Genomic DNA, 21,501 nt, shown 5'->3' on the forward strand with positions numbered 1-21,501 from the left:
ATTTTCTCAAGCTTTTATTATTTAAAAATTAGGAAAATGATTCCTTTAAACAACTGAGTCTTCAATTCTTCACACCTCAGTTTTTATAAGATAGAAACACCCATCATTGTATAAGTGAGGTTAGTACAATATTTTAACATTTATGTTCAAACAAATAGAGAACTATGTATTGGAAATATTTTAGAGAGAAAAGAAATAACAAGTTATGGGAATTCTCAAATCAAAAAAAACTGAGGTTTAATTTCTAAATTATTTTAATGATTGTGTGACTTTTCACAAAGAATTTGTCCTCATTGTCAGTTTTGTGTTCTCTAAGAGAGTGGCAATATGTCCTTATAGCTTAGGGTTCTGAGAGCTAGAGGAATTGTAATTCACATGTTGAAAATACATGGAGTTTTTTGGCATCTCTCTCTCTCTCTCTGTTTTTTTCAGGTGTTCTAAACAATATGTAAGCAAAGAACACAATTATTACTGATTCTGGTCACAAAGTTAGAACAGTTCCAATGAGTGAAGTATATCTGGCATGTTTTCAGAAAGATGTAGAATTCAACTTCTTCAAAATGGTCATTTGTGTAGCACTTATCAAAATCTGGTCTATTTGTGTGTATAAGCATTTGCATATATTTAAACTCCAAAATTCCATGTCTATTTTAGTTTCAGTGTCACTACTTCCTTTATGTTAGTTTTACTCAAGTAAGTTATATCATTAGAAATTAAATGGCATAATGATCCCTTTGATATTCACCAGACAGATTCTCTCTTATTTAACGTGAGTTTTCTATTTTAAGTATAGCATTTTTTTTCCCATCTTATTGCATGTCTTGGTAAATCATCCCATATCTATCTACTCAAGGACAGTGGAAGGTACTGGTCAGCTAGTGTCTACTAAAGTGGATCCACGTAAACAATGCTCCATGATAATTCAAGTTAACAGAGTGAGTTTTTACTCAAATGATCTGGATAATTGCTTTAAATAGTTCATTTTTTTACATATAAATAAATTGTGTGTTACTTAGAGGACCAATGTCTTTGAGTTCCCAGGTTATAGTGCTAAATCACAGAAAATTACAAATTTGAAGAGGTGTGAGACAGTCACTTACATAAAGCATACAATATAGTGAACTGAAAGGTGTACTTAAAAAATTACTAAATGAGAAATGAGATCAGGATTGGATAGTTTTGAATAATACTCAGATGCACATGATATGAATCTGTCCCATTATGAAATATTAATGAGAAAGCTAAAATAAACTCTAAATTGTCCAGAAATACCCATGAGTGGGTTGTCTTATCATTTAAGTGTTCTTGTGTTAACATTTAACTTTTTAAAAAAGATTGATTTTATGTATTTATGCATAGAAGAACTTGGATGTAGGCCAGCGTTGCTGGGGGTGAGAGGATTCACCAGAGACAGAGTGGGGAGCAGATCAGGCAGATCTTCTGAAATGTCCTGTTGAGGGGAGCAGTGGGTGAGACTGGAGAAGGTCTGCTGTGCCATGTGGGCTAGCTCCTCGGCCGGGGATCGAACTCAGGCCTTAGAGGTGAAAGTGCTGACACTTAACCCCAAGGCCACCAGGGAGGCCCCTAGAGTGGCTCTTTTTTAAAGATCTTTTCATGCCCCCCACCTTACCACCACAGCCCAACTTAAAACACTTGAATGTCTTTCCACTGATCTTAAAATACACCAAAATCTTCAACATGATTTAAATCTCCACACAATCTGGCCCCTGCTATTCTCTATAATTTTTTCTCATTACATTCTTCCTCAGCTCTCAAAAGCAACCAAACAACATTTTCTCATTCATTTATCCTTTTCTTTCTATTCAAATTTATTTGCTCTTTGCCTAATTAACCCCTATTCATCAGTCTTTAGTCAAATGCTAATTCCCTAGGATACTTTACCTCAGCCTCCATTTATTTCCAGAACATCATGAAATTTACTTGAAATTTTACATTTTGTATGAGCATTTCCTATTATCCATTTTACTCACAAGGCCATAGATCCAATGTCTCTTTTGGGTCAGCAGCAGCCCAGTTTATAGTGCCTGGCATAATGTCAACGCTCAATAAAATTAGTTGAACACATTATTTTAAGTATAATGTGGAAAAAAGTCAAGCCCAAATACCAAGAGTTTTATAATTCTATTTATATGATGTATCCAGCAAAGGGAAATCTATAGAGAAATAAAGTAGATTAATGGTTATCTGGAACTGAGGATAGGAATGGAGCTTAACTGCAAATTGATGTGAGGGATTTTATTGGAAAAATGGAAATGTTCCAAAATAGGATTATGGTGTTGGATATACCACCCAGTAAATTTACTAAAAAATCTGTAAGTTGTATGTTTAAATGGGTGAATTTTATTATATGTAAATTATTCCTCAATAAAGGTGTTTCAAAAATGTGCTGTATAATCTAGGTTTCCCATTAGCCATGACACAATCCTATTTAGAAAAGCTTAATTTCTGTGCAACTAGAAGGAATCATGGCAGTGCTCTTTGTGGATTGTCTTGCTCTTTTTTATTTCTTTCATTGTACCTCTTCGCAGTGCCTCTGGGCTTTTGCCTTTGCAGCTTTCATTTGACATATTCTCTGGATGACTGCCCTGGGACCACCTGGCTGACAGCCTACAGTGTCTGGGAGTTTATGGTCCCCAGAGTGGATCTTCGCCAATTGTAGACTGGTTCAAAAGGGTGGAAACAAAGCTCCCTCACCTTTACACATCTGAGCAGTAACTGATGTTTAACTAAGCCTGAAGCCACCTCTGCAGCATCTTTGTCTGGAAGTGCATCCCTCTTAGTGTATGCCCGTCTCCTTTCTTAGTGCCTGGACATAGATTTACTGAGTTCTTAGTAAATTCTTTGCACATGAATCCCCATCTCAGAGTCTGTTTCTGAGAGATCCCTGCCCAAAATGCTGACATTTTGAAGAATATAACTTTGAAGATTTGAGGTTTTAAGAAGAATGTGGAAAAATTTACTATAACCCTTGTATATCATATCCTCTTATAAATCCTAGACTTTTTCACATACTCTGTCATCCACTCTGAAATATTCTTCCTGTTCTTCTTTTGGATATATTTCAGACCCAAGTTAGGCATTATCTTCACCCAAGAACCTCCCCCCTAGATTTCAATATTGATCTAATGTCTCATCTTTTTTCATTATATTATCCTGTGCTTTTATTTTCATAGCCTTTAATATATTTTGTAGATTTTTTTTCTTTGTTACTTATCTCTGCTTCTCAAATCTGAAAATCTGGGAATAGAGATTATTATTTTTTCCTTAATGCCTAAAATATAGCAGGTATGCAATTAGTAATGGTTGATTGAAAATAACTCAATAATCTATATTTAAACAGCTGTTAATAACAATGTTAACATATTTTCAGAAAGTTTCAAAACCATACATAAGCATATATATAAACATTTATAATTTATTAGTTATATAGATTTACTTTAAAAGTAAAACAACAGTGCTATTTACAGTGAAAGAATAAAAAAATTACAAAATAAGAAGAAAAAAACTCAGTAATTGAGCTTAATTTAAAATGATAGGCATTACTAATAGCAGGGAAAGTTGTTGCTGTCATTGTTGATGTTGATATTTCCTTCTAGGTAAGAAGCAAGACTTTATTCAGGACCAAATATATCCTGATAGTAAGAAACTTCTTCACTTAAACATAAGTCTGTCTTCATAAGTCATATAATTTAACTGTCATTAAAATGTACAAATGGATGAAAAAGTTCTGATGACTTTCAGGCAGTTGCTGTACCTCATCAAATAAAAATCAATATGCATAACAGTCATTCTCTACTGACCAAAAATCATAATAGCTCTAGATTATATAAATGTTCATTTTCATTTTTCAGGTTTATCTGTGTATGTGGGAAACGCCATGTAGTATATACATTGAGAGGTGCATGCATGTGTGTACGTATGTACCTTTGCATTCATAAATGTACAGCAACATCAGATTTAAAAATTTCGTTAATTACTACCAACTTGGCTAATCTAATCCCCTGTCATATGAGGTTCATTATATTAATATGATTCTCTAACTGAGAGGGAGATATAATCTTCCATATCTTTGTGGTTGGATTCTGGAAATTTGTGCTCTGTTTGTGATATCATATGTCCTTATGATCTTGAGTTTCTATGTTTTAAGTTTTTGGGTTTTTTTTGTCTACCCATTTTGCTAATTCACACCCTTTAAAAAATTTATTATTTATTTATGTATACAAGAACTGGGGTATAGGCCAGAGGTGTGGGGATGAGAGGATTCACCAGAGACAGAGTGGGGAGCAGAACAGGTGAATCTACTGAAGTACATTGCTGAGGGGAGCAGTAGGCAAGACAAGGGAGGTCTTCTGTGCAATATGGAATAGCTCCCTGACTGGGAATCAAACTCATGTTGCAGTGGCTGTCAATAGCTTGAGAGTGCTGAGACTTTAACCTCTGTGCTACAAGGGAGGCACACCCTCCCCTTTTTAATAAACATAATAGTAACTTAGAGAGATGAGCTGCTTTTTATTTTCCTGCCGGTGTCACTGTGGTTCAGTTTGATTTGATTTGATTTTTTGGTCTTTGCAGTATTCTTTAACTCCTGAGGCCAATTTTGGCAGTTACTGAGTCTACAGTGTGGGGAGCAATTTTGGGGGGTCCGGCTGCTTGTAACAATGTGGTATGTACTGTGGCCACTTAGGTTTGTAGTTCTGATGACCCCTCCTCTCTGGAGTTCCAGATCTTAGACTCAGCAGTCTGTTAAATGAAGATATTGCAATCTAAATATAGAAACCAAAATTTCTTACTATGTTTTTTTCAATATTAATGGATGTTTTATGGAGCTCAAATAATTTAGATAAAAATATGTTCAAAACAAAATTTTTTTGTCTTAATGTCATTGTCTTTCATTTTTATTTTTTATATATTTTTACATCATTTTTCATTTTTGCACAATGTATGCTTTTTCATCTTGTATAGCCCCCATACAATTCCCACCCCCCTAATTTTGACTGTAATCCCTCCTACCCCCCCAAAGTTTGTCTCTGGCATATAGTTGCTTGTTGATTTTGATTTTTACTTTATTATAATTAGTCTTTTTGATAAAGAGATTTTCTAGAGGCCTTACCCAGGAAAGCATAGTGTAGAATGAAACTTTCAGATATTCAAAGCCATTTTGATTGCACAAGATGTCAAGTTAGTACATAATATTGTATGTTAATTTTAGGCATATCATAATTATCATATACTTTCTGAATCTTGAATTCAGCAGGATTTATATTCCATTTGAGCAGTAACTTTTGTAAAATGTTTAAAATTTTATACAGAAGTTTATTGCTTCATAGTTAGTAGCCATTTTTCAAAAAAATAGTAAATATTAAAATCATGGATTTCTTTCATTACCTTAAAAATGAATGTGATCAACCTGTAAACCTGTGAGATTTAAAAATCTTAATAAAATAGTGAAATTGATCACTACGAACACCATTGCTATGGAGAGGAGGGCATACACATGTGAGGTTCCTTTTCCCCTATGTTTATAACAACTAGACAAAGATATTTAAAAGTATTTTAAATACAATATGATAGCTATTTAAAAGTATTGTCAAAGTTACTATGGAATATTAAAAGGGAGTGACTAATTCTGCCTTGAGGGAGGACACAATTTCTGATTTAGGTTTATCTCCCATAAATATTGGTAATAACAGTAACACTTGGAGCCTCCCTGGTGGCACAAGGGTTTAAGTCTCAGCACTCTGAAGCTATTGGCAGCCACTGCAGCACAGTTTGATCCAGGCCAGGGAGCTAACCCACATACTGCAGTGTATTTCAGTAGATCAGCCTGTTCTGCTCCCCACTCTATCTCTGGTGAATCCTCTCACCTCCCACACCTCTGGCCTACACCCCAGTTCTTGTATATGTAAATAAATAAAATAAATCTTTAAAAAAAAAGACAGTAACTCTCTTTGCATTTGTGACTAAAGGTCAAGGAAGAGCTAGCGTCTTCTGACCATATATCACTTTTTGATATTGCTTTATGTCCAATATGACCTTGAGACTTTCTTAAATGTAAAGAGAGCATATTTCACTGTTACAGTCCATTTGTAACAACTGCCATTCACTCCACAAACTATAAAAGTTATCTATTAAAGTGATGAATCAATATTTGCTAAGTAAATGAATGAATGAATCAATGAATGAATATAGGAGTCCAGCTTGTGCCATTTCATTGTTTTTAAATATACATATTTAAAAGCATATTTTATGGATCCAGTTATCTGTCCATGTGTGCACACATACACAGATATATATCTATATACTCTATAGTATCCATTAGCAGAAATCAAGATTATTAAAGAACAAAAAAGACTATATCATGCAAAATACTGTGCAGACAGGGATAGGAGGATGACAAATTATTTGTGTAATAATGGTGGAAAGTAGTAATAGGGTAGCTGTATTTAAATCCCTCAATGCCAGCGACTTATAAGAGGTGTTTGATTTTCCAGCTATCCGCAGCCTTGCAGCATGAGTTTGATCCCCGGCCACGGAGCTGCTCACATGGTGCAGCAGACCTCTCCTGCCTCACCAGCTGCTCCCCTCAGCAGTGTATTTAAGTCAGTCTGCCTCTTCTGTTCCCCACTCTGTCTCTCTCACCCCCATACCTCTGGCCTGTACTCCAGTTCTTGTATGCATAAATGAATAAATCTTTAAAAAAATTACAGTGACATATGGTGGAGACAAATAAGAAATATAAAATATAAAGTGGCTGTGAGGTTGTGGGTTTTGTAGTGGACCTTTTTGCAAGAACAGCAGGGAAGGGAAGTCGTGTGTGAGTGAAACAATGGTACAAAAGTATCCCTCATTGTAAATGAGGAAAAATATGAGATTTTGTTAGCATGTAACTGGGGGTCACCCTGAGTCCTCCAAACTTGCAAGCTCTAAGGGTGTTCAGCCATCAGTGGGCACAAAGACAAAGGAGATGCTTAATAGAATTAGATGCTTTAATAGAATTAGCGTACATAGAGAGAAAAGAGAAAGAACAAGTTTCCCAATGAAAGACACAAAATTATCCATCTTCTTGTGGGCAAATTCCCAGCCAAATAGTTGGCCTAAATGGGTCTGCTGACTTGCCATAAGTCTAAGGTACCTTCTGGTGAGAAACCATAGCAAAGAGGCAAAAGGGCCAATCAAGTCGGGAAAGAAAGGAACAAAATCAAAGTGTGAATCAAAGTTAAGGCTGCCATTATCAGCCTCCTCCTGGGTCTCTTACCAACACATCTCTTTCAAGTGTCTCTACATGCCCCCCTCCCTACATGTGTCTCCTTCCATGTTTCCTTCCTAGCAGCAGGGTGCAAATTGGGCTAGAGCTCAGGAACAAGAACTCTCCTCTCCTGAGCTTACCTGACTTCTATGTTACATAGTTTCATGTGTCAGTTGGGTTCTACCCATCACTGAGTGGAGTGCAGAACAGACAGGGTGCCTCCCATTTTCTAGAGATATCTCTGTAACAGTTTTTTTAAACTACATTTCCAGTTGTGTTTCAGAAAATGTTCTATGTACTGGAGGTAAAATTTCACTGCTCAGAGAGAAGAAATAGCCAAGGAAAATGGAACTAAGATTCCTGGCTAACAGTTAAACTGATTTTCAGAACTGAGTGGTGCTCAGTTTTATTGCAGTTCAGAACTTAGATTTGAGATACACCATAATTCATTAGAAAATCTGAATGGCTAATCAGATTTTAACAACTTACATTTTTTTATTTGTTCCCCAGCTCATAAATACTGCCTAAATCACAACATTGGGGAGACATACTTGAGCTATTGGGGCACTAAGGAAACCCTCTGATATCTCTCTGGGTTCTAGGCTGGCAGTTAATCGAACAGGCATCAGACAGATTGATAAAGAGAGAAGACCATGATGAAGTCTAATAATAACATGCGTACCTGTTGTATAGATAGGAGAGATCAAGCCTGCATGAGTGACTCACCTTTGGGGCTTTAGACACCATTTAATTATTTTAACTAGGAGGGGAGAAATTGGGGGAAGAAAGGGGAAGTTCACTGAGGGAGTTTATTGGGAATTCAAAGGAATGCAGATTTCATTTCTTCCAGTAGAATAGAGATAAGGAGAGATATTCTTATAGAGATAAGTTTATTAACAAATACCAAATTTAACTACCATTTTTTGAGTCCCTCCCATGAAATAATCCTCTGCCAAAAAGACATATTTTGGAGTGGCAGAATTTGGCTTCCCTGCAAAATTTTGCCTCCAGTCTCCTGCCAGGTGAGCTTGCATTTATATATTTTTTTAAAGAAATATTCATCTATGCATACAAGAACTGGGGTACAGACTAGAAGTGAGGAGGGGGGTGAGAGAATCACCGGAGACAGTGGGGAACAGAACAAGCAGATTGTCTGAAATACAGTCCTGAGGGGAGCAGTGGGATAGATAGACAGGAGAGGTCTGCTGCGGCATATGGGTATCTCCCTGGGTGGGTATCAAACTCTTGCTTAGAAGCTGCAGACAGATTCACAGTGCTGTGCTTAGCTCCTTGCACTGCCAGGGAGGCCCGTGAGCTTGCATTTAACTGGTTCTTTTCTCAAAAGCCTGTGGCATGGCTTTTATGCTCTGTGCCACGAGGTAGCAGGCCCACGTTCAGCAAAAAAAAAGAAAAAGAAAAAGAACCCCTTATGGGCCTCCCCGGTGGCGCAGCGGTTGAGCACTGGGTTGCGAAGCTGCCCGCAGCCTCTGTAGCACTGGTTCGATCCCTGGCTGCTCCCCGGCCACCAGAGGAGGGTCCCACATGGCACGCAGACCTCTCCTGATGCCCGCTGCTCCCCTCAGCAGTGTACTTCTGTCCTTCTGCCTGCTTTGCCTCCCCGCTCTGGCTCTGGTGAATTCTCTCACCCTCCTGTGCTTCTGACTGTACCCAGTGCTTGTATGTATAAATAAATAAATAAATAAATCTTTAAAAAAAAAAAGAAAGAAAAAGAACCACTTAATAAAGACAGTCCATTCTGAATTGTTTGACTAATGTAATAGTTATCTCAAAAAATCATTAGATCAATAGATTGAATAACTATATTTAAAGAACTAAATTCCAAGACATGAAAAGGAGAGGGAATAGGATGTCTGGCTAAGCACAGTGAATACTGGAATGATTTATTCACTTCTGCAAGTTTCAGTTCTACATCTGTGCCAGGACTATTTTGATGCTATTTGGATATATGGGGGATATTAATGTACCATACCCTCTAAATCCTTTCAGTGGGCAGGGGAACTTTGATTACTTAAAGTTCACTCAGAATCACTTTGGGGTTGGGAAAAGGCATATAATGCAAGTGAAGATCTTTACTATAATAAGTGGGAGAAGCATAAATAAAGTGGGGGAAAGGGTTGATGTTTACATTTGCCAATGCGGGAAACAGAAAGAGAAAGGTGGATGGTTTGTATGGGAAACTTGCCCAGGTGGTATTTTCACTGATAAAGAAATCATTATTTTCCTAAAACATGACATATATAGAGATAATATTTTAAGATATAACAACAATTTTGAATAGTATTATAGTAGAAATAGACTCCATACAATTTCTAATTTACTAAGTTTTAGTCAATAGTAAATGACAGTTATAAAAAAATGGTAAGATTACATGTTATATGGTTCCCCACATAAATTATTCCCAGTCAGTACTTGATTGTGAAAATTTAACTGTAAGTGATAAAATGTTAGAATTATGGATAAGTGGTCCTTTTTATGGGAACAAAAATATCAATCTGTAACTGTGTAATCTAAGAAGGTGAGGTTCCATGTTCCCTGACCCATCTAGTGATGGATGGTGTTGAGCTGTGCGTGGAAGCTTAAAAGAACTTGGAAGAGATCTGGGGAAGAAGACTTGGAGGAAGCACTTGGAACAGAGAGACATGTGATAAAGAAGTTCATGCTTTTTTTCTTGGCCATGGACTTGTACCAGGGACTTGGGGACATAGAAAGAGACTCATGTGGGTGAGAGACCCGTGGCAGACACTGACGATGACAGCCTTTATTGAAACTTGGATTTTGATTTTTCTTCTTTCCTTTTAGACTTTGCTGCTCCTTTCTTATGGGTCCCCACCAGAAAGTGCTTTAGACATGTGGCAGGCTTACGGGTCTCAGTGGCCCTGCTTTAGGCCAACCCTGTTTGGCTGGACAATTATCCGTATGGAGATGGGTAACTTTGTATGTTTCATTGGACATATCTTTTCTTTCTATGCATATAAATTCTATTTAATTTCTCTTCAATTAAAGAGCTTACACACAACGTATACACTTTGCCTTTATATGGCGGATGTCAAAACCCATTTAGAACAGGCAACTTTGGGGGTTTCAGGGTGCCCCTCAGTCGTCCAGCTAACAAAATAAGATTAAATTCTATTAATTAGCAGATTTAGTTATGTTAGTTGAAAATGTATATAGCGCGGAATTATACCTTTGCTAGTAATTCTCACCAGCATGGCAGGCTTCTTGCAACAAGACTAGCATCAAAGAAGAGGGATCATAGTCAGGTTTGACGCCATGGAAACCAGTTTGAATTCTTTATTAAAGATTTATTTATTTATGCATACAAGAACTGAGGTGTAGGCCAGAGGTGCAGGGGGTTAGAGGATTCACCAGAGACAGAGTGGGAAGCAGAACAGGAGGATTGACTAAAATACACTGCTGCGGGGAGCAGCAGGAGAGACAGAAGAGTTCTGCTGCACCCTGTGGGTCAGCTCCCTAGCTGGGGATCTAACTCCAGTTGCAGTGGCTGTAGATAGCTTGATAGAGCTAAGACTTTAACCCCTTTGCCACCAGAGAGGCCCCAGTTTGAAATTCTGTGGATAGATAGATAGATAGATAGATAGAGATAGAGATATATTTTTTTAATTTAAGGGAAGTTCAGTGGGATGGTACAAGCTTAGTCACCTGCTTTTTGGCTCCACCCAACATATCCCCTCATCCCTGTGGGTCTGGGTACCATGCAGGGAGGGTTTAGGTAGACCCTAAGTACCTATATATTTGCAAGGACTCAGGGTGCCTGTGAGGGTCAACCAACAGGCCCAGGATTACCCCCTGTTCCCAGAGACTGCCAGTTAAATAACGAATAACAAAACATGAGTAAAGGTCATGAAAGAAAACACTTTTTTCCTCCATTTATGAAAGGGGTCCTGGCATTTTCAATTTGTGCTCGACCCCACAAATTAAGTGCCTGGCCCTGGCGGTGTCTAGTGGTTATTAACCTTTCAGGATGCCCCTTTTTCTTGATAATACATTTTATTTTCTCCCCCAGTAGGAACCTCCTGTGAACTGCTCATCCATTCAAGGGGCTGACCACTCTAACAGCTACACCTAGTTTACTGCCCAGATCCCCTTCATTTATTTACTTTGTTATTTTCCTTTTGTTTTCAATGGAAATTAGGGATTTAGTCACTCTTTACCCTATTGAACTGTTTTAACCTCTACTAAGATAAGGATTTAGAAAAAAAAAATCATGAGGGAAATCAATCCCACTACTTTGCTGAACTGGCATGCCATTCTAGAAGTAATTTTCAAAACTAGAGAGATAAGATACTCTGAAAAACCATGGATTGTCTGAGAAATGGGCAAAAATAAAAGTGGAGAAGCTGAAATTAGTGTGTTGTTTAATTCCTGAACTGAGTGGCTTTGCTAGCAGGGCCCTGCAGTGTAGAATGCAAAGCAAGGCTGGTGTTTTGTTTTCCCCACTGCTGAGTAAACAGCTGGAACCATTAAAAAAATGCATTGGGATTCCCTACTTGTGCCAAAGATTACTGCCTGTGGGCAGTCCCTCCCTCAGGGGACAGCCAGGTTAAATTGTCCAATCAGGAGTTATCATAAGCATCACATCAAATTAAAGGTGTTTGGGTGCATATAAAGCTGGTGATGCTAACATTAGGATAAGGTTGGTTTTATGAATGTGAAGCAAAATGTTTGAGTGATTATTTGAATAAATTAGTAGATTATTATCATTACATTTTTATTCTGTCATAGTGGGGGATAATTTATTTATTTTAAAATTTAGTTATTTATGCATACAAGATCTTTGGATGTAGGCCAGAGGTGCAGGGAGGAGGGGCGGTGAGAGGATTCACCAGAGACAGAATGGGGAGCAGAACAGGCAGATTGACTGAAATACACTGATGAGGGGAGCAGCAGGGAAGATAGGAGAGGTCTGCGGTGCCATGTGGGTCAGCTCCCTGGCCAGAACTTGTGCAGCAGCACTAGCTGCAGATAGCTTCATAGTGCTGTGTCTTAACCCCTTGTGCCACCAGGGAGGCCCCCGTGGGGAATAATTTAAACTTCTGAACAAAGACTTCTTTCGATAATAATTTAAGACATCGACATAGCTCATATCAACAGCAATGGAGAGATCCTACACTAATTCAGTTGGAAAACAAAAATTTGGAAAAGACTAAAACTGAAACCATAAAGCCCAAGTCTAGTTTTGTCTCTATTTGCAATTACTATTTGACTTGGTAAGATGCTAACTTCTTCAGAGATTATAAATATGAACTTTTTTTTTAAACATGAAAAAATGTACCACATAAATTCAGACACTTTCTCCTCAGGTAAAGACAGCATCTGTTCAATCCATTTACTCTGAATATTTCAGTATGTGGGACTGTAGACAGATATTCAGTTATGCTATTATATTGTTATTAGTTCAATGTTACTGATTGTTTTAAATTTTCAAGAAGACTAAACACCACATAATTCAATTGAACTTAATTCATCTTAGTTATAATAATAAAATAGTGATTAGAATTTTGTAGATGTCAGCAGAAATGGAAAATTTTGATAAATTGGAAAAACATTTAATATGGAAACCTCTAAAACAGAGTATTACAGAATTTTAGAATATGAACAGAGTATTATGGAAGGCCTAGTTTTCATAGCAAAATTGTGATTGCTAATTGTGTGCCTATTAACTATTGATAGATTATGAAAGCTCTGTTAGCTTTAGTTTACTTATCAGGATGTGGGAATAAGGAGCTGAGGTTTTGTACCTTCAGTGGATTATGAGAAACAAAAACAATTACTTTTCTCATTACAACCCCTTGATTTTCTTAATTCTCCTTTGCTTCACCTGTATATTTCCAGATCTATCCCTTTATAATTTTGAGTAATATATTTCAAATGTTGAGTAACCTATATAAAAAAGATTTACTAACACAAGAAAAATATGAATATCACAAAATTTCAAAAAAGTTCACCATTTTCTTATTTCAAATGACCTTTTAAATAGATATAAATTTAAAGTATATTTCATTTATCTCAAAGTTGCATCACTTGGATTTATTCCCACCTTCAAAGAAAACTAAAGTGTTCAAATTCCTTAATCCATTTGGAAATACTAACTCCAGGAGTGGAAAAACATGCCTGTAGTTATCAAAGTTAAGGTTATGTTTAAATTCATCACTTTGCTATTCATCACTTTGCTATCACTTATGTTTAACTTCATCACTTTTACAAAGATATTTAAACTCAAAGGAAATTTTCCTCTGCTTCAGCTGTGACTCCAGACAGGATCCAAAGAGGTGTTTACAATCTCTTCTCTGGGTTTTATGGAGACTTACTTTACTTTTCTATGTTAGCCTCTTAAAACACTTCATCAGGGCCTCCCTGGTGGCGCAAGGGGTTGAGCGCGACCTATGGGGCTGTCTGCAGTCACTGCACTGCGGCACGAGTTCGATCCCCGGATGGATGGGGGAAGTGGCCGCATGACACAGCAGACCTCTCCTGGCTCTGCTCCCCTCAGCAGTGTTTCAGTTGATCTGCCTGTTCTATTCCCCACTCTGCCTCTGGTGGGTCCTCTCACCCCCTGCACCTCTGGCCTGTGCCCCAGATCTTGTGTGCATGAATGGATAAATCTTAAAAACAAAACAAAACAAAATAAAAAACACTGCATCAACCTTAAAAGGACACAGGAACGGACAGCAATTTCATTTTTCTTCTCAACCCACACAAATTTGTTACTTACACATTGAATTTCACATTGTCCAAAATAAAGAACATTTAACTTCTATGTTTACATTTCCCACAGTTTTTCAGAATCCTAGCCTTATTTTTAAATGGATTCAATGTTCACTACTAGGTCTTTTAACTTGGCTTCTCTCTCTCTCCATTTCTCAGTCATCACCATCACAATTTAATTATCAAGAGTGCTTCATTTTGCTTTGCTTTACCCCAAAATTTCTCAGAGAGATATTATAATTAAGAATCTTCATCCTGCTTATGTGGAAATTTTTAGTTTTCCATATTTACTCATGAATGACAAATTGGAAACATTAATTTTCTTAGTCAAGTTATTCTTTTCTTTAACATTGTAAAACACAGCAAAAAATCTTAGGTATCAAATGTTTGTGCAAGGGAGGTAAGAGCCAGATTGCAAGTCTTTATTTTATAGTTGACTCAAGAACAGACTGAAAAACAAATACCTCAAGGACCAATAGTAATGTTATCAAAAAAGAAAGTTATCAAAAATGTGACACCAAGTGTGCCAGGCACAGAATAGAAACTTTTTATAGCTGTATTCATTAACTATTCAAGAAAAAATACTTACACTGTTATGGATTTATCAAAACATTATAAAAGATGATAAACGTTTAAATACTTTTAAGAATAAAGCATTATATTGAAAACAACTTTCATAGCTTTTAAATAGCATCATTTAAAAAGTGAATAAAATATTGGTAAATAAAATCCTTTAGAAATTATAAAGCCACAAAGTGAAATATATAGCAAAGGTGACAATTTTATGGACTGCTTTCTTCACACTTACTAATATCTTTACAAATTAAAGTCAACAACAAAATCATGTGCCACATCTGATGGTAATTAAAAAGAAATCTGCAATTTTAGTTTAGAAGAGTTAGCCAAGAGTTAATGAAATATAACCAATGTTTTCTTTTTTTTTTTTTTTTTTTTTTTATAGAGGCATGCTTTATTTATTTGTTTGCTGGTTTGTTTGTTTTGTTTATACATGCACTGGGTACAGTCAGAAGCGCGGGAGGGTGAGAGAATTCACCAGAGCCAGAGCGGGGAGCAGAGCAGGCAGAAGGACCGAAGTACACTGCTGAGGGAAGCAGTGGGCGGCAGGAGAGGTCTGCGCGCCATGTGGGACCCTCCTCCGGTGGCCGGGGAGCAGCAGGGGATCGAACCGGCGCCGCAGCGCGGGCAGCTTCGCAACCCAGCGCTCAACCGCTGCGCCACCGGGGGAGGCCCTATAACCAATGTTTTCATATATTAAAGGAGACATTTACTTATTTAAAGGAGACGCTTAAGGACACATGTACAATAAAAAAAAAGGCCATTATAGAATTACATTAAAAAAATTGAAACCATTAATAAAATGTGCTGAGAAGAATTTCACAGATGTGATCCTAAGTGGAATAAAGCAGTCACTGACCAAGATTACAGTGATTTTCCTGATAATGTTCAAAATAAAAGCACATCTGACCAAAACATGTAAATGTACATATTGTGTGGAAATGTCTGTGCGTGGTGACTGAAAGGAAAATCAAACAACTGCTAACAAAGATTTTCTCATGAAAATGAAAAGGCAGTGCTCTATAATTTTATGATTAATTTTAATTGTGTAACATAATACTTAAAATGCTTTAAAAATAGTTTCATATTAAAACAGAAATTGTAAGATCATTAAATATTCAATATTGACAAGGAAAAATAGCATTTGAGGTATCCACCCAGTAAAATTTTTTGTGAAAGTAAGGTGTTGTTGCAAATACACCTTTTTTTACTCTCTGGTTTTGTTGTGCTTGTATCTCCTTGGAAACTGGAGCTTGTCTTGGGAGGAGTCACTGGAAATAGAATGTTAGAATGTTCTTAGGTTATGCTAATATTTATAAATGACTCAAGATGAGATATGCACACACACAAAATACAGCCAATAAAATCAATGGAGAAAATTAATCTGTGTGTGTGTGTGTTTATTCAGGCATGTGCCACTTAATGATAGGGATATAGTCTAAGAAATGTAATCAGACAATTTCATTGTTATGTGACTGTCATAGTGCATAATGCCACAAACCTAGATTATGCAGTCTCCTGCATATCTAGGCTATGTTTTATGGCCTAATGAGATCAAAATTTTGTGAAATGATGCAAGAATCTATACATTTTCATCTGTAGCTATATTATATATAGGCATATACACTTGTTATATATTTATAGTTTATCACACATTATATATTAATACATAGCTTTTATGTTTTACCTATTTACATGCTATTTATGCCACTATATAGACTACATATAAACTTAAAATACCTAAAATCAGTGTAATATTTATTAAGAATACAACTAATTTAATTCAAAACTTAATTTATATATTGTGACTCTTTTGACATTTATTTTATTTTTTTAGTAAGTTACACTTTTTGAAGATTTATTTATTTATGCATACAAGAATTGGGGTACAGGTCAGAGGTATGGGGGGGTGAAATGATTCACCAGAGACAGAGAGGCAGATCAGTTGAAATGCACTGCTCAGGGGAGCAGTGGACAAGGAAGGTGAGGTCTGCTGCGCCATGTGGGTAGCTCCCTGTTCAGGGATAGACTCATGCTACTACAGTAGCTGCGGATAGCTTCATAGGTTGCATCTTAACCCCTTGTACCACCAGGGAGGCCCCCTTTTTTGACATTTAAATGCTCAAATAACTATCCAGGATAAATATGGATCCAAATAACTATCCAGGATAAACTATGTATAGAGTGCTGCCTGCTTCTAAGTCAAGTGCATTGTCATTGAAAGGAGAAGATGGAAAATAGCTTTTGGTGCATCTATATTACAATTGTACCTCTTATGTTTTCTTCATTTCATTTCTATATTGTTTATTGGTAGAATAAATTTCATTATGATTTTTCATATATCATTAATTAAAAGCAATCTAAATCAGATTTTAATACAGCAATCAAAGTGTGCAAGTGGAAAAAGCAAAAATTTAATAAAGGAGTGATTCTATATATCAGAACTAGTGGACTATTATACAATAATGCCCTTCCTTGGTTCATCTGTTGGTTCTTTTTTCCTTTCTTCACATAAAATTAAATTTCAGAAATGCTTGTAATCTATTTACTATTGTAATCTATATTTTTAATATTTTATTTTATATAATTCTTATATCATTTTTCACCTTTGTACAATGTATGCATTTTCATTTTGGTAATATTCCCCATACAATTGCATCCCCCTTATTTTGACTCTAGTTCTTCCTCTCCCTGCCCCTCCCTAACCCCCCCCACCCCCATAGTGTGTCTCTGGTTATAGTTGTTTGTTGATTTTCATTATTACTTTGCATTGATTAGTCTTTTTCCTGGTCTCTTATTTAGGTTTTCTAAATTCCTGCTATAAGTAAGACCATCCGGTATTTTTCTTTTTCTTTCTGACTTATTTCGCTGAGCATGATCATTTCTAGCTCCATCCATTTTGCTGCAAACTGCATGTGTTTATCTTTCTTGATTGCTGGGTAATATTCCACTGTGTATATGTACCACATCTTCTTGATCAACTCATCTATTTTTGGGCATTTGGGTTGCTTCCATAGCTCAGCTATTGTAAACAGTGCTGCTAAAAACATAGGCGTGCAGGTGCCCTTTGGAATTACTGTTTCTGTGTCCTTTGGGTAAATACCTAGGAGTAGAATTGCTGGATCATATGGAAGCTCTATGTTTAGTAGGTCCAGAAATCTCCACACAGCTCTCCATAGTGGTTGGACCTGTTTGCACTCCCACCAGCATTGCAGGAGAGTTCCTTTTTCTCCATAACCTCGCTAACATTTGTTGTTGCTAGTTTTTTTTTTTTTTTTTTTTTTAATATGTGCCATTCTCACCGGTGTAAGATGGCATCTCATTGTAGTTTTGATTTGATTTTCCCCGATTGCAAGTGACATTGAACATTTTTTCATATGCCTGTTGGCCATTTGCATTTCCTCTTTGGAGAAATTTCTTTTTAGCTCTCCTGCCCATTTTTTGACTGGATTATTTTCTTTGTTTTTGTTGAGTTTCATCAGCTCTTTGTAGATTTTTGTGATCAGTCCTTTATCATTAGTGTTGTGTGCAAATATTTTCTCCCAGTTGGTGGGGTTTCTCTTTGTTTTTGTTATTGTCTCTTTTGCTGTGCAGAAGCTCTTTAATTTGATGTAGTCCCAGCTGTTTATCTTTGCCTTCACTATCACTGCTTTGGGTGATGTGTCTGTAAAGATGTCTTTGAGGTGCATGTCATGTAGTATTTCCCCTATATTTCCTTCTATGTATGTTATGGTTTCAGGTCTTATGTATAGTTCTTTAATCCATTTTGAGTTGGTTTTTGTGCATGATGTGAGGTAGTGGTCAAGCTTCATTCTTTTGCATGTAGTGAACCAGTTTTCCCAGCACCATTTATTGAACAAACATTCTTTGTTCCAGTGCATATTCTTTGCTCCTTTGTCAAAAATTAGTTGACCATAAATCTGTAGGTTTATTTCTGGATTTTCTACTCGATTCCATTGGTCTGTGTATCTGTTCTTGTTCTAATACCAGGCAGTTTTGATGATTATGGCTTTGTAGTATAGTTTGAAGTCTGGGAGTGTGATGCCTCCTTTCCTTTTTTCTTTTTTTTCAGGAGAGTTTTGGCTATGAGGGGTTTTTTGTGATTCCATATGAATTTCATCAATAATTGTTCTATTTCTTTGAAGAATGTCATTGAAATTTTTATTGGAATAGCATTGATTCTGTATATTGCTTTTGGTAGGATGGCCATTTTAATAATGTTTATTCTTCCAATCCATGAGCAGGGGATGTCTTTCCATTTCTTTGTGTCTTCTAGTTCTTTTAACAGTGTTTTATAGTTTTCTTTGTATAGGTCCTTTACCTCTTTTGTTAGATTTTTTCCCAAGTATTTGATTTTTTTTTGTTTTGATAATAAAAGGGATTTTTTTTTTATTTCTTCTTCAGATTTATTGTTTGTGTATAGGAAGGCTACTGATTTTTGCGTGTTGATTTTGTATCCTGCCACTTTACTGAACTGATTGATTAGTTGAATTAGTTTTTCTGTGGAGTTTTTGGGGTTTTCTATGTATATTATCACATCAACTGCAAATAGTGATAGTTTGACTTCTTCCTTTCCTATTTGGATTCCTTGTATGTCTTTCTCTTGTCTTATTGCTCTGGCTAGGACTTCCAGTATTATATTGAAAAGCAGTGGTGAGAGTGGACATCCTTGTCTTGTTCCAGATCTTAATGGAAATGCCTTCAGCTTTTTGCCATTGAGAATGATACTGGCTGTTGGCTTGTCATATATGGCCTTTATGATGTTGAGGTATGTTCCTTGTATCCCAAGAATTTCAAGGTCTTTTATCATGAATGGGTGTTGCACTTTGTCAAAAGCTTTCTCAGCATCTATTGATATTACCATCTGGTTTTTATATTTCTTTTTGTTGATGTGTTGGATAATGTTGATTGATTTTCGGATGTTAAACCATCCTTGTGTCCCTGGAATGAATCCTACTTGGTCGTGGTGAATTATCTTATGGATACATTGTTGGATTCTGATAGCTAAAATTTTATTGAGGATTTTTGCATCAGTGTTCATTAGGGAGATTGGCCTGTAGTTTTCCTTTTTTGTGTTGTCCTTATTCGGTTTTGGTATTAGTGTAATGTTGGCTTCATAGAACGTGTTTGGTATTGTCCCTTCCTTCTCAATTTTTTGGAAGAGTTTGTGAAGGATAGGCACTAATTCGTCTCTGAATGTTTGGTAGAATTCATTTGTAAATCCATCAGGTCCGGGGCTTTTGTTTTTGGGGAGGTTTTTGATTACCATTTCAATTTCGCTGCTTGTAATTGGTCTGTTTAGGTGTTCTATTTCTTCTTTATCTAGCTTTGGGTGATTGTAGAGTTGTAGGAATTTATCCCTCTCCTCTAGATTGTTGAATTTGTTTCCTTATAGCTGTTCATTGTAGTTTCTGATTATTCTTTTAATTTCCGCTGTGTCCATTGTGATTTCTCCTCTTTCATTTGTGATCCTGTTTATTTGTGCTTTCTCCCGTTTTTCCTTTGTGAGCCTGGCTAGGGGTTTGTCTATTTCATTTTTTATTTTTTCGAAGAACCAGCTCTTGGTTTCATTGATCTTTTGCATTTTTTTTTAAATTTTGATTTCATTTATTTTGGCTTTAGTTTTTATTATTTCATTTCTTCTACTGGTTTTGGGGTTTTTTTGGTTCTTTTTCTAGTTCTTTGAGCTTTGAGATTAGGTTGTTGCTTTCAGTTATTTCTTGTTTCTTGATGTGAACCTCTATTGCTACATATTTTCCTCTTATTACTGCTTTTGTTGCATCCCATACATTTAGGAAATTGGTGTCCTCCTTGTCGTTCAACTCAAAGAATTTTTTAATATCTTCTTTGATCTCCTCATTAGTCCAGTGGTCTTCCAGTAGTGTGGGTTTCAATCTCCATGAGGTAGAAGAGTTCCTTGCCTTCTTTTTATGGTTTATTTCTAGTTTGATGCCTTCATGGTCAGAAAAGATGGTTGGTATGATTTCAATCTTGGTGTATCTGTTGATGTCTGTCTTGTGTCCCAGTATGTGATCGATCCTGGAGAATGATCCATGTGCACTTGAGAAAAATGTGTACTCAGATTTTTTTGGGTTTAGTGTTCTATAGATGTCTGTTAAGCCCAAGCGCTCTAGATCCTAATTTAGAGCTTTAGTGTCTTTATTTATTTTTTGTCTCATTGATCTATCCATTGTTGATCATGGTGTGTTGAAGTCTCCTACTACATATGTGTTTTCTCTGATGTCTGTTTTCAAAGATGATAATAGTTGTCTGATGTATTTTGGTGCTCCTTCATTTGGTGAGTGTATGTTAATGAGTGTTACTTCTTTTTGAAGTATTATCCCCTTTATCATAATTTAGTGACCATTGGGGTCTCTTTTTACCTTTTTGAGTTTGAAATCTGTTTTATCTGTTATAAGCATAGCTGTTCCTGCTTTTTATTTTTTGGTCCATTTGCTTGTAGGATTGTTTTCCATCCTTTAACTTTGAGTCTATTTTTATCTTTTATAGTTAAATGTGTTTCCTGGAGACAGCAAAAAGTTGGGTTTTGTTTCTTAATCCAGCCTGCGACTCTGTGTCTTTTTATTGAAGAGTTTATTCTATTTACATTTAGAGTTAATATTGATATGTTAGCATCTGTATTTGCCATTGTGTTTGTCTTTCCTTTGATTTTATTTATTTATTCTTTTAACAACTTTTTTTTTTTTTTGGCCTTCTTCCGTTGTTATTCGTCCCTCTGAGGTTCTGGCTTTAAGACTCCTTGTAGTATTTTTTGGAGTGGGGGTTTAGTCATAATGAAATTCCAGAGTTTCTGTTTGTCTGGGAAGGTCCTTATTCTTTCTTCATAGAGGAAGGAAAGCTTTGCAGGATAGAGTATTCTTGGTTGGTATTTGTTGTCTTGGAGTCTGTTG

At 36.3% G+C, this 21,501-nt stretch overlaps 1 non-coding gene across 1 annotated transcript; it reads right to left on the reverse strand.

The window, feature by feature from the left end:
• Positions 1-13,549: 13,549 nt before the first annotated feature.
• LOC119260040 (small nucleolar RNA SNORA26) lies at positions 13,550-13,675 on the reverse strand. The gene has a single exon (XR_005128680.1). It is a non-coding gene; the product is annotated as a small nucleolar RNA SNORA26 (small nucleolar RNA).
• Between the last annotated feature and the right edge of the window lie 7,826 nt (positions 13,676-21,501).

Source organism: Talpa occidentalis, unplaced genomic scaffold (genome assembly GCF_014898055.3).
Source record: "Talpa occidentalis isolate TD23 unplaced genomic scaffold, MPIMG_talOcc4v2.1 talOcc4.5, whole genome shotgun sequence".
Classification (NCBI taxonomy): Eukaryota; Metazoa; Chordata; class Mammalia; order Eulipotyphla; family Talpidae; genus Talpa; species Talpa occidentalis.